Here is a 12,939-nt window from a genome sequence, read left to right on the forward strand (position 1 = left end):
GGTGACTCCATCTTCATCACCATCTTGGCAGTGCCTGACTAATTATTAATCAAAAAGTAAGCCAAGAGGTGAAAAAGCAGTGGAGTGGCATTCAGGTGAACCATGCAAACGTTCCTGGGCCATAGACTGGTCTGTGATGGTACCCACCTGTCATGTAATTCATTAAGCAAAGCCCTTATTTATGCATAACTTTATAACCAAGTAGAATTTAAAATTTCCCTCCATACAGTTGTCAAGAATGGAGAAATTAGCCATATAGACAAAACAAGTTTTGTGCCAGGCTGTAAACATGTATATTAATGCTGTAAAACTGAGTATTTTAACATTAGGGTCTGTGAGGATAGATGTGATTTAGGAGCCAGCCTCCAGTGGCCATTAGAAGAACTGCAGTCTTTGATACTTCAAGGCCGGCTTCATTTTTGAACCCCAGAAGATGCTGGTTGGTTAAAGCAGAAAACAAGCCTCTGCAGGTTAATAAATAGGCAGCCCTACCATTTGGAGGGATTTACCGGCCACCCTGCAGCTAGCTCCGCCTCGGTAACAGCTCTCCAGAAGTCTCGACCTCAGAGGTACCGTTACCCGCCCTTAATCCTCTAAGAAACAAGTGACTCCTGAATGCGCGCATACCCGTAGCTGAAATTTGCCACAGCAGCCAGCCAAGAGGACAGAATAAATTGGCACAAGTTTTCAATAACCTGCAGTCATTGCAACCGTATCCTTGACCAGCCTGTCCGCTGTGCACAAACTGGTATCAGCCTCCCAGTAAGAAAGCAAATAAGCCTGATGGCTACAGGGATTAACGATTGTCACATGATTGCTGAGCTTCAAATAGTAACCCCTATTCAATACTAAAAAAAATCTCTTTACTATCAGTCAGTAGTTTCCAATGACGCCTTCTACTACAGTAATACCAATTCTCTTCTACATGTACGTGACAGTTAAAGATGCAGCAAAGCCCCCATACATCCGCTTATCAATGAGGGCGTTGCTGCATAAGTGCCTTTAATTTGTCAAGTAGGGAAGGAAACACCATTTTTCATTCTTTCTTTAAATCTGAAGTGGATAAATATTTATTCAAAAAAACTCAGCTAAACATGAGGCGCGGTACATTTTTTTGATATGGTTCGCCCTACATGTAGCGTTATATAAGAAGAGACAGCGACTTTCCTACAGCTTTAAATAGCTTGTTAGCAGTGTTGTGGATTTCCTGGCAACCGTATCACCACACAGGTGGGTCAGGACAAAGAAGAGGCCTTCACTACCCACAAACACACACACACACATATACACGTGGCTCCGCTGTGTTCTTTATTGTCTCGGGCGTTGTTGTTTTTATACACACTGCACAAGGACAAACAGTGTCTTCTGTCTCCATCACTGACACAATGCAGGCAATCACTCCATACCACTTGACTCTGATGGGCTGCCTGTGACTAGACAGCGCCCTACACATCAAACCAAAGTGGAATGATTACTAGTTACTCCGCCAGCCAAGTGTAGGCTGCGGAGCTATGATTTGACAAAAAAAGCACAATTTAGGGAGACATTAAAGACGCGACTGCTGTTGATGTAATAATCAGAAGTTGTCTGCCGACGACATGAGACGACAGGCATCGGATGTGGGCTAAAAAAAAAAAGAACTGCATGTGCACATACACACAGTGAAATATTCAGCTGTATAATCAGTGCTACAAAGACAGTAAAGCATGCCAAGGAGTTTAAAAAAAATAAAAAACATTTGTGCATCACCATATGTTCTCAAATGGCCTTATGTCACTTTCAGAATAATTTATATCCTAAAATACATTTCTGCTAAAGAAGTGAAAATGGAAGTGTTGTCACCACATGTACAACCTGGAAGGTGGGTTTCATATAGGCGGTTGCTTCTCCTTTTTTTTTTTTTTTTTATTCCTCCTTCGCAGGCGAGGTGAGAGTCGACCACTTGTAATGCTGTTGCTAGGAGCCATCAACGGAAATGTCAGTCGACTCAGCAAGTGATGAGATTTGACATATGGCATCAAAGCGTCATTAGACCCGCACCTGCTGCAGATGGAGTCTGCTCTTTCACAAGGGGTTCAGCACCGAGGGGAGGCCTATTGAGGGATGGGGAAGGATAAGATGACCGGTAACACACACCCATTGTGTCTGAATTACAATCTGTTTCAGGGTATTTAAAGATCTGATGAAGGCCACCTCACTTTGTGTAGAATGTCATTGTAAGTTTATTTTATTATTTTTCTGGTTATCGTGGCTGGATAAGTGAGATCTAAGACACTTGGCATGATTTAGCTTCAAACAGGCATCAGGATAAAGACTCTAAACTTCTGTCCTGGCTGCTGACTCTGCTGCTCCTGCGCTCACCAACATGCTCAGTATTCAATCCACAAACAGGTGTTTTTAAACTTACTTCTTTCTTGGGTCCATTTTGGCGGTAAAAGTATTATACTTTGACTGTATTCTGACTCGATAATGTCTCATCTCCTGCAGGTCACATTCAAATGGTAATTCTGTATGATTACAGCAATTTCATTTTGACAAATTTAAGTCAAAAGACCCATTTCTAAAATATAATTATCACAGAGTTTTCTTTGTTTCCAGTCATTAAAAACATGGCAGTACGCCAAACACAGACAAACTGCAGCAAAAAAAAATTGAAGATCAGTGACAAAGCGGTTAAGAAAATCGTGGTTAAAAGCTACAAATGAGGAAGCTTGCACGAAAATGTCACAGAATTTAATTAGCACCTCCGTCACTCAGTTGCAAGTTGTTGGATGTGAAATTTGTAATGTATGGCAGATGTATGATTGACATAAAGAAGCTGCTTATGTGCCTCCGTATGCACTACCCACTTAAGGAGCCAAACCTGAAGTAAACTCACATGATCTACTGTATATTTGTATGCACTGTTTTGTTTTTTCACCATTACTAGTTTACATTTAGCCTCTTCACACAGCGAAAGCTTTGACCCACAGTGTCTCTTGCCAACTGCTCAACATGGAGGGGATCCATAATGGTATTCACCTTGTGGTAGTCATTAGGTTTGATGACACGTCTGCAAGGTCGCACAGCAGCCAAGGAATATGTGGCCATTTTAAAGGACCAGGAGCAGCGAGAGTGCTCTGTTCTCCCACCTTGTCTCTTACAAATTACATTTCTGTGCCGCTAAATTGTTACAAATTGTTTTCCAAGTTTAGATGCTGTGTAATCACTAACTGGACTGTATTCGGAAGCAACACTTCTTTTCTAAATGAATCAAGTGGCACATTTATAAACTGAAGTCAGCGGGAGGTGATCGAGGCGGATGGAGGGGGGAGTTAATATCTAGGTTCACATCTGTGGTTGGTTAAGGCAACGAAAGCACTTTGGCTGAGGCTGAGGAAAGATTATGGATTGGGTTAAATGTAACTAAATATGTAATGCCTCAGATCAATGTGGAGTTTTTGTGTAATAGATCTGAACTTGATTTTTCCCGAATCTTAACCAAATTGCCTAAACATTAAAAAAAACAACAACATATAAAACTGTATATAGTACCGCTAAATCCGATATTTTGACTGAAAAATATGTGCGGTTAGTGAACTTAATACTGTTATTTATCATCCATGTGTTTGCAACTTGCCAAATGCATTAAAAGCAGCTTTTCTTCTTTTGCTTCTTTTGTTGGAATGTTGTTTCCTTAAAAGCTTGTCAGCCACAGTATTTGCATAGAAACTTAATTTTTCAAGGAGACAGGGCTTATGACTCACGAACGCAACCATTAACACCAAAAAACTAATTCAGAAACAGTTTGATGAACATTCGTCTGCTCCAAAAGTAAACTTTCCTCTTTAAGATTAATGTGGAATAAATCTCACTTCCCCGCTACTGTGTTTGTCAACCCCCACCTAACCTTAAACGATCTATTGTGAACTGTCAGTAAGTTTAGAAAAATCAACATCACTTTTTCTCTTGCAGGAGAGCTGCATTCAGAATTTTTCTTGACTATTGTTTGTTGTGTGTAGCACAGATGCCACGAGGAAAATGTTTTTGCAGCACGTCAAGAAGAGTACCAAGGTTAACTCAACTCAGAAGGAAGAGGCTCGAAAAACATGTTCTATGTAAGGCCAAATATTTCATATTTCAGTTTTGATGACGATATATTAATTTCAAACTCTCTATCTGGATTTATTCTGTTTTTCCGATGCTGACAGATGGTTCCGAAGCTTTCTAAATGAATAAAAAAAGATTTAAAGATAGGATCTTTTAATTAACACATCTCTAACAAATACCAAAATCTCAACAGCCTTAAAGTAAGATAGTAAAAATAAAAGTAAATCAAAGTGACAGCTCTCCATCCTGGATGCAGCCTCTTTTCACACATTCTTCAAACAAGCGCCACATGCAGGACTTTGGTTTGTGTGTTTGGCGACGTTTATCGCTGACCATAGGAAAGCGATTCGCGTCCGTCTGTGCGTCAGTTTGTACGTTGATGTTCAAACAGCGAGAGTTCTGTGCATCCTAAAAAAAACTACAGAACGCTGTTTTATTCAGATTTATACAAATAAACGTGCCATTGAAATAAATAAATAAACAAACATGACTGTGAATAAGTAATGAAATAAATAAATCCCGCAGTAAATAGCAATACAAAGATCAGGGCTGCGACTTCTGAGTTCAGCTCGGAGTGAGATTTGTGTCCCTGGGATCCCCTCGCATCAATCCAATATTTCTCTGTTATTATTTTTCAAAGCCTCCGATGCCGAAATGGGTGTTTATTAGCTAACGCACTGTACATTTTTAATGACACCTATGCATCCGTTTTTAATGATTTACTGTATGAGCGGCAGACCTTACCTTACTAAACGTAGGCCCATGAGCAGCCAGCGCTCACTGACCTAGTCTCATTTGTTTTGACTGACAAGTTGATGGATTATAAAAATGTCCGTGTTGACTCATTTATATATTTATTATGGCATTTATTTATTTCATTATGTGTTTCACTCTCTTTTTCTCTCTCTCTCTTTTTTTTTTATTTCAGTTTGAATAATTCTTTATAAAATAGCCGCCTATGCAACCTGTCAATTAATCTCCTCTCCTGTGCATTCTGAAATGCTGCACACATGGCTAAAATGAGATTTGAAATAAATGCAGATCTGTCACTGTCCCGTGCATTGTTTCTAGGTGATTCAGAAGATGCCTTGAAATTAAACAGTTAACTTTTTTTTAATTTTATTTTCTTCTTCTGAACGCATTAAGGGTTTTGTACACAGCAAGCATCGCTATCAGTGTTGGAATCGAGAGTAGCGGCCTTGGTTTTTACTTTATATCAGACTGGAAAGAAAATAAGTGCTATCTTACATCACTATTTATGCATCGCGGAGAGCCTGCAGTCGCTGACAGTAATCTCACAGAGTACAGTCTATCTCTGTGTGTGTGGACAGAGTGATTTACCCTAACCATGATGATTTTATCACCAGGCCAATTATGTGGTAATGAGGACCTACATCATAGATAACTGCAAACACACACCAGCGACTCAGATAGTGCAAAACCAATAAGAACATGTCTACGTGCGTGCGCACACACACACACACAGACGCTACCGCACACGTAGGCGGGGGCTGATTGGTGGATAGCGAAGCATGGACATTAGCGTGGCATGATAAATGACTATTTTCCTTTTTCTCAGCATTGCAATATGTTTTAATACACTGTTGCACTGTACCTTGTCCCGCCCCTGCTGCCTTACGAGGAATCTCTTATTCTTTATTAAAAACCATTAATTATACTCGACACATCTAATGGGAATGAATGATTTGTGAAGGAAATATTACAATCGCTGCCTTATTAACGATTATTGAGAAGGAGGAATGCAGAGTTGTGGCTAATCTATTATGGTAAAAAAAAATAATAATAATAATTTTAAACATAAGCTCCCACAGGCAAACACAAGTCCAAGCTTTATGTCTGAATTATAAGTAAATTCACAATATCCGCAAAGGACACACATTGTATGTTATAGATGTTATTGCCCCACTTTATTCAGAACACTACTCTGAAAGTAATTTAAACACGCCTCAAGGTGCATTCAAGTGGTGGAATTGAAATGAGTGACAGTATAACATCTGCAGGACAAACATTTGTCCAAACATAAACAGCTAAAGTACAATTTCAATCACGAGAAAAATGGAAATCAAGATTAGTGACGTACTCATAAATATACAGTGTATGTTTAAGTTCCAGTGTTACAACAGAGCTCTCAGCTAACACCATGTATTTCCCATTCACTGCATAACATTGTGGGGGGAAAAAAATGTGCTTGAGAGACTGAAAAGTAAAGACACCCAAATACTCAGTCATATATCACCAGACAAAATAAATGAAGTGAGAGGTGAATAATGATCCCCAAGGATTTCGAGATATGCACTAAGGCTATAAACTCTGTCAATATGGAGGTAAAACGTCATTGAGATACAAACAATCTGGTGTGATTAATTGTGCTCATTTTATTACATTTACAGTCTGATTCTTGTCTGATTACTGTAGACTCAAACTGATTGTCATCATTTTTGAAATATGGGCGAGAGCTGCATACTGCAAAGTGCACTTGAAACTTTTCTGGCATTAAGGAGTTGAAAATACACATTTTTTTTCTTTCTTGCATACTGATTGTTTGTGATGGTGCTGTGCCTGAGAAGAGAAATGAGAGAAATGTCGTTCTGAAATATATGAATTTGAACTAAGGCATATTTTTCCTGTGGGATAATACTGTATAGTCTTAATCAAATCAGCGCAGATGGCAAAGGCAATTAAATTTTTGTGTGGGTTTCTGCTAATTTGTGATTGGCCGATGGCAAGTGCGTTTTATGTTATCACACAGAACTACAACGTCGGCATGGGGTAACGTGTGCAGGGGAATTAAAGAACAGAATGGGGAGGAAAACAAAAAAGTCAACAGGCTAGCAATTTAGGGAGGTTGTACTTGGCTTCAAGCTAAATGCTAATGTCTGCACTAAGATGCTCAGAATGACAGGTCACCATCCTAAATGAGCGCGTTAGCATACTAGCATTTGCTAATAAGCCACACACAGGTCCTCAATTTTTCAAGTATTTGATCAGAGAATCAACATTTTGTCCTGATTATGGTGAATCAAAATGCAAGGGTGCCACCAAAATAACAGTTTTTACTCAAAACCACAAATGTGATCCTCATACTGCCGCTACAAAAAAGAAAAATCTAGTCTCTTTAAAAGTACATAAGCATCTATACAAAATAATACAGCAACCAACTGCAGAGATTTTAGATATTATACTGATATGTAGAAAATTCCAACCTGCTGATGTGACTTCATGACAAGCTAAAGTTAAAGGATCTCCAAAGTCAGTAGGATTAATCCTCTGGGTACCATGAATGTTTGCAGCACTGTTAAAGGCAACACATTAAAGGTTGCTGAGACATTTTACTACAAGAACACATTTGTCAACTTTCAACCCTCTTACAAAGATTATGTTCCTAACGGCCGATGTTGACTGATCACTGATATCAGTATCGGCACAGCTTATATCTTGTTTGATATGTGAATATATATGACCTCTTTTTTTCATAACAGAACATGAGACAGAAACGGATACTTAGGATAACTTAGAAATGGTGTCATCACATAGTTTGTTCAGCAGGACTGCATTGTTTATAACACTCTCAGCAGTGTCTGCAGCACATGTAGCAGAGCAAGTATCACAACTGAGCAGATGGCGGTGCAAGAGTCAAGTAAGTCAGTGTGATATATTCTTTTTTTAATCTGAAAAATATGTTATTAACATTATATTTCCCTTATTGTCTTATATAAATTCCAGTGTCCCCTTGAATGAACTCTTGCATTGTCACTAAACTCTGGCAGCATCAAAAGACGTGTTTTTATCAGAAGTTGACTTTTTTTTTTTTAACAAGAAAATAATGTATTGTGGCTCCTATTAGTGAAATACATTGCTGGAATGTTAATGAACAATGACCCCATAATTCTCCTTTATAATTTGACTTGCATACTATATGTGTAAATAAAGAATATCTGCCAGTATATTGATATCAGAAGTTTTAACTCCCTAAAATTTGACATTGGCATCAGCCCCTAAACTAAAGCATAGATCGAGCCCTAGTTCATATGTGACTGAAGGTAACATTATGACGTAGCAGGAAAGACCGTAGATTTGAAACCAAAAGTTCCTGTAAAGAGGTAGAATCACAAGTCACTACTTTCACCATTTTTTCATTTTTACTCACTATTGAAGTTTAGGGAAATATGCTTTAGGTTAAAATTGACCCTTTCACATTAAGTTCATGTTAGAAACTTGGTTAGGTCAAAGCACTACTTGGTTGAGCTTCGCAAAATATTAAAGTTTGGGTTAAAATGTGGACATTTTACAACATATTTGAAGCTTCTCTTCCATTTCCTGTTCTGCCAGAGTGAGGAGTTCTGCTCCATGTAATGAATTAATAGTTGGCTGAAAAGAAGCGGCAGTTAAAAAGCAATACATATGAAGAGTTCATTTGCAAAAACAAATACCTCCATTTTTGTAGATTTTCAGAAAACATATTTTTTTGTTGTTTGCTTGAGATAATATCAGTCAAACTAAAGTTGAGTGGGTTTGACTCAGTAGGAATGACATGAGAAAAATGAACTTAAGTTTGATTGATATTGTCTCAGGTGGATGATGGGAAAGTGGGTTTTCTGAAGGAAGGAAGATGGAGATGTTTTTGCAAATCAACTCTTCATATGCCAATCAGCAATGTATCTCTGAATTACCAGAAACAAACGTATTGAATGGCATGTCATTTTTTAGGAGACAGGGCTGCAACTTTGTAAAGGCACCGGAGGAAAAGTTAGGGGATCCCCAAAGTTATTACAATCCATCCTCTAGGGACCATGAATGTGTGTACGCAACTTCATGGCTGCTGAGATATTTCACTCTGGACCAAAATGGGGGGACCGATAAGACAGAAAACACAAAAAGAAGTTTAAAGTGTGGAAACGGGGATAGATGAAGTGGTAGTAAAGTTATTTTTGATCATTCCCTGCTGGGATTCCCAACTCCACTCAGCTCATGCCTCACCTAACCCACAAGCGGTATGAATGCATTCACTGGCCAACCCTCAGCACACACACACACACACACACACACAGTCAGCTCCTTATCAATGCACTCCAGAGGATTTGATGGCTTTCAGATCCCGCCCCTCTTATTATGGTCATCTTCAGAGCGCATTCACAGTGGGAGGATTGAAGGGACTGAATCTGCTTCCAGCATCATTCAGAAAATTCATAGAGGCCCTCAACAGGGAAATGAGATGAATGATTTTTTTTTTCCCCTCATTTTTTATGTATCCATGGAACACTTCACAGTAATATGCTTTCGCTCTATTTTACCTTCCCTTGGTATTTGGCTTCAACTCGCAGGCTAAGGCCCCTTTTTCCATTTGGAAGGCTGGCGTCTGGAGATAAAGACACTGAAAACAAAACAAAAAAAAGAAGAGACGATAGGATGCTGAGGGTGATTCTGACTGACTAGAGTGACTGTGGATCTACTGTGTGACCTTTGTCTGTGTTGGTGAGACTGGTTTCCATGGGATTACAAGCTCTTGTAAACACAATACAGTCAGAGAAACGTGACATAGCAGAACAAAGACTATTCAAACAATCCTCATTCTGCTTTTTCCCCCCTCCCTGTTTGAGCCTATATTGCCCTTTGCACCACGTGCTTTACGTTGAAGGGAGGAAAAAAATGAAATTATGAGAATTTTTCTACTCTTGCTATTGCCCAACAGAATTGACTTTCAGTTTGCAGCACCAAGCTGTGAACAGTTGTTTACACACAGACGAGAGACGAGGAGGTTGATGCCATCTGGCCTCGCTGAGAAACAAGCCCAGAGAACGGCTATCACATGTAGAAGCTCCTTCTGCCCTCCTTCCCATTGTACATGATGTAGAGACCTAACAGTTCAGGGAACACAGGGTTATTTTTTTCCCTGTGATTATAGCCTGGAAAAGTGAAGTTGTTTTTTTTTTTTTCTTTTTTCTTTTGTGCCCCTTTCAGTCATTGTTGGAGAAAGTCATTATTATCTGTGGCAGTTGCATTCACTGCATTCCCCGTGGCAAGGACAGCCAGTGATGAACCGCTTACCTGGGGTTTAGCATTCAGCAGCTTCAAAATTTGGATGATTTGACCAAAATGTTGCAGTTGAGCCAACCAATAAAAGTAGTTATTGTTCGGTGGGGTCTTTTTTTTTTCTTTTGGCAAAAAAATAGCAGTGTCAATAATTCTTGAGGCTTTGTGTCGCCTTTTATAAAAACCTCATGTGGAATGAACTCTTTCAGATTTCATAATGCTAAAGAAAAAAAGTGTTTTCATTGCAACCAAGGCCACAGTTTGCCTTTGACCTTCTGTCCAAACACAATTGTCACCAAAGTCTTGCTACAACTTGGCAAGGCAGCTATTTGTGTGGACGGAAACCTGAGAGCAGAATCGTGGCTGAACGGATGAGTGAATGAACGCGGACACGAACGCACGTACGCGAGTGAAAAGATGTCAACGTAGTCACACAAGGGCGAGCCCCGTATCCACACAACACACACATTTACAAATATACTGTAGACTGTGATGAAGATGAAGGAGAGGGAAAGAAGTAGAAGCTAAATCTGCCCTTGGGGCGCAATAACTCACCGCTAAGCTGCCACAGCAAGTTGCGAGATTAGGTCTGAATCATATTTTTTCTTCCTCCTGACCATCATTTTTCCTCTGCCATGATTAGCATGATGTTGCAGCACCGAAATCATCGGCAAGCGTGCACTTATCCCCTTTTCTCTCTGCCAATCTGAAGGCAGAAGGAAAGAAAGAGGAAAGTAACAGAAGAAAAGAATAAAGGTAGTAAGTGGGAGAAAGTCTGAAGCAAATGAATGAAGCAGTGACTTCCTAATGACTGGGACCACTTTATGTGATTGGAGGGAGGAAAGAAAAGTGATAGCAGTATTTCTAAGAATTGAGCCAATGAAAGATATAAGAACTTGTATTTGCACTTTGCTTCCTACCCATGTGTCAATCAAAGTCATGCCTTTGTGTTTTATGTGGATGGCTGCGCTTATCTAAGACCTAATATTAGAAGAAATTGTAGAGTTGAATATAGCTCCAATTTTAAACTGCAAAGCTGGCTCCTGGCCACAAAAGAAGATCTAATGAATGCTTCATTTTACAATGGAACTGTAAGATCAGAGATGTTTTCTGAGGAATCTTTTATGCCCAAAGTTGCAGACTAACCGATAACTTCTGAGTAAGTGCAATGTCTCCAACATGTGAAATGTTAAATCAGCCAGAAAGTCGTGCTTTTAAATTGATATTTTGCGCTTCGTCTTGCTAAGTTTCGCATGCTTACTTTTCGTTCTCTAATCTCTTTAAAGTGAAGTTTGCGAAGTCCATTTTGCACACTTTGAGGTAAGTGTGCGTCGTTATGCTCAGAAACTTTGAGGTGTAATTGAGGTAACAATGTATAAATAAGAAAAAACAAACAAAAAAAGCACTTTTAATAGAAAAAAAAAATAGCATTGTTCTCCATGTAAGATTAAATGGTGTCCTGAATGGGATCACTTGCGGTTACATGTTCCTCTTAAGGGAACTTGGGGTGAATTATTTACACAGTTGAAGCCAAAGTGTACAAATAACTTTCATATTACAGCCAAAGTGGATGCCTTGTCTAAAGAATTCATTGTGTGGCATCATTTAAATTCAACCAATCAGTTGTTGGCATTGTAGCTTCATGTTATATTCCAACCAGAATGTGTTGACTCAGGGATTCAGAATTTACACAACATGAAACCTATTTATTTTCCCTGCTCCTTTTCGTAAGAACACAATATTTTGGCCTGTACTCTGATGCGGCTTTTTAAAGTCTGATTTCAGTTAAAACCGATGAATCCCATAAATCTGTAATTTGAAACATGTAGTGTTTTCCATTGAAGTAAATGAATAATGCACTGAAACGGATGAATAATAAATAAATGTACTCAACCTATTATGATCATATTGGCCAAACTGAGTTAGCTGGAACGGAAAGAGTGAATTTCATTGCTCGAGAATTATTTTTATGTGCTCCTCTCAACCCTAATGAGTGCACTCTAAACAACACTACAACAGAGCACAGTCAGACTGGTGGGAGGCTGGCAACCAGAGTGCCAGTGTCTTATGAGAGCAGATGGACCACAATGCCCCAGTAACTCATCAGACCAAATGTGACTCATGACTTCTGCCTTTTAACTTGTGGCATCTGCTTCAAAGTCTGAACTATTCAAAGTCTGGCGGACAGCGAACACGAAAGTCCCAGCACTGCGTCTGACCCAGGAAGTTAAACATTTGTTTTTCAAGATGGAACTTTCGTCAAAAGCTGGATCGGAGTCATTTACACATTTTTTTTTTGGAGCCAAATGGCCACTAGTGGAGACAGAATGCTTCATTCTGGTTGGAATTTTCTTCCCAGAGCTGTTGATGAAAAGACTGACACAGAGAATGAACCATTAGGAGCCAGTTAACCATCAAGACAGAAAACAGAAGCCGTGTGAGGCCAACTATTAACAATTTCGAATTCCCTTCAGTAAGTTAAAAAAAAAGAGCTGTAAAATGTATTTTGAGTTTTTGAACAGACTTAAGCGTCTCTCTTTTGAAGAGAGTTGCCAATGTTTCTCTGTGAATGTGCTCTCCTGTGGCTGCCTTCACTAAGCAGAGGAAAGCAAATTGAGCTGACCATTCGTCAGCCAGACACAGGCGGTAATGAGACGGGAATGTGCGTCCAGAACAACTAATCACTCATTGACATTGTGATCTAACATGATTTCAATTTTTGCGTTCACAGGAATGAGTCTTGTCATCTTCCTTCTGGTTCAACCAGAAAAGTTTTTGAAGTTGGATGTGGATTAAGAT

This window comes from Stegastes partitus, unplaced genomic scaffold, assembly GCF_000690725.1.
Source record: "Stegastes partitus isolate 25-593 unplaced genomic scaffold, Stegastes_partitus-1.0.2 Scaffold125, whole genome shotgun sequence".
Classification (NCBI taxonomy): domain Eukaryota; kingdom Metazoa; phylum Chordata; class Actinopteri; family Pomacentridae; genus Stegastes; species Stegastes partitus.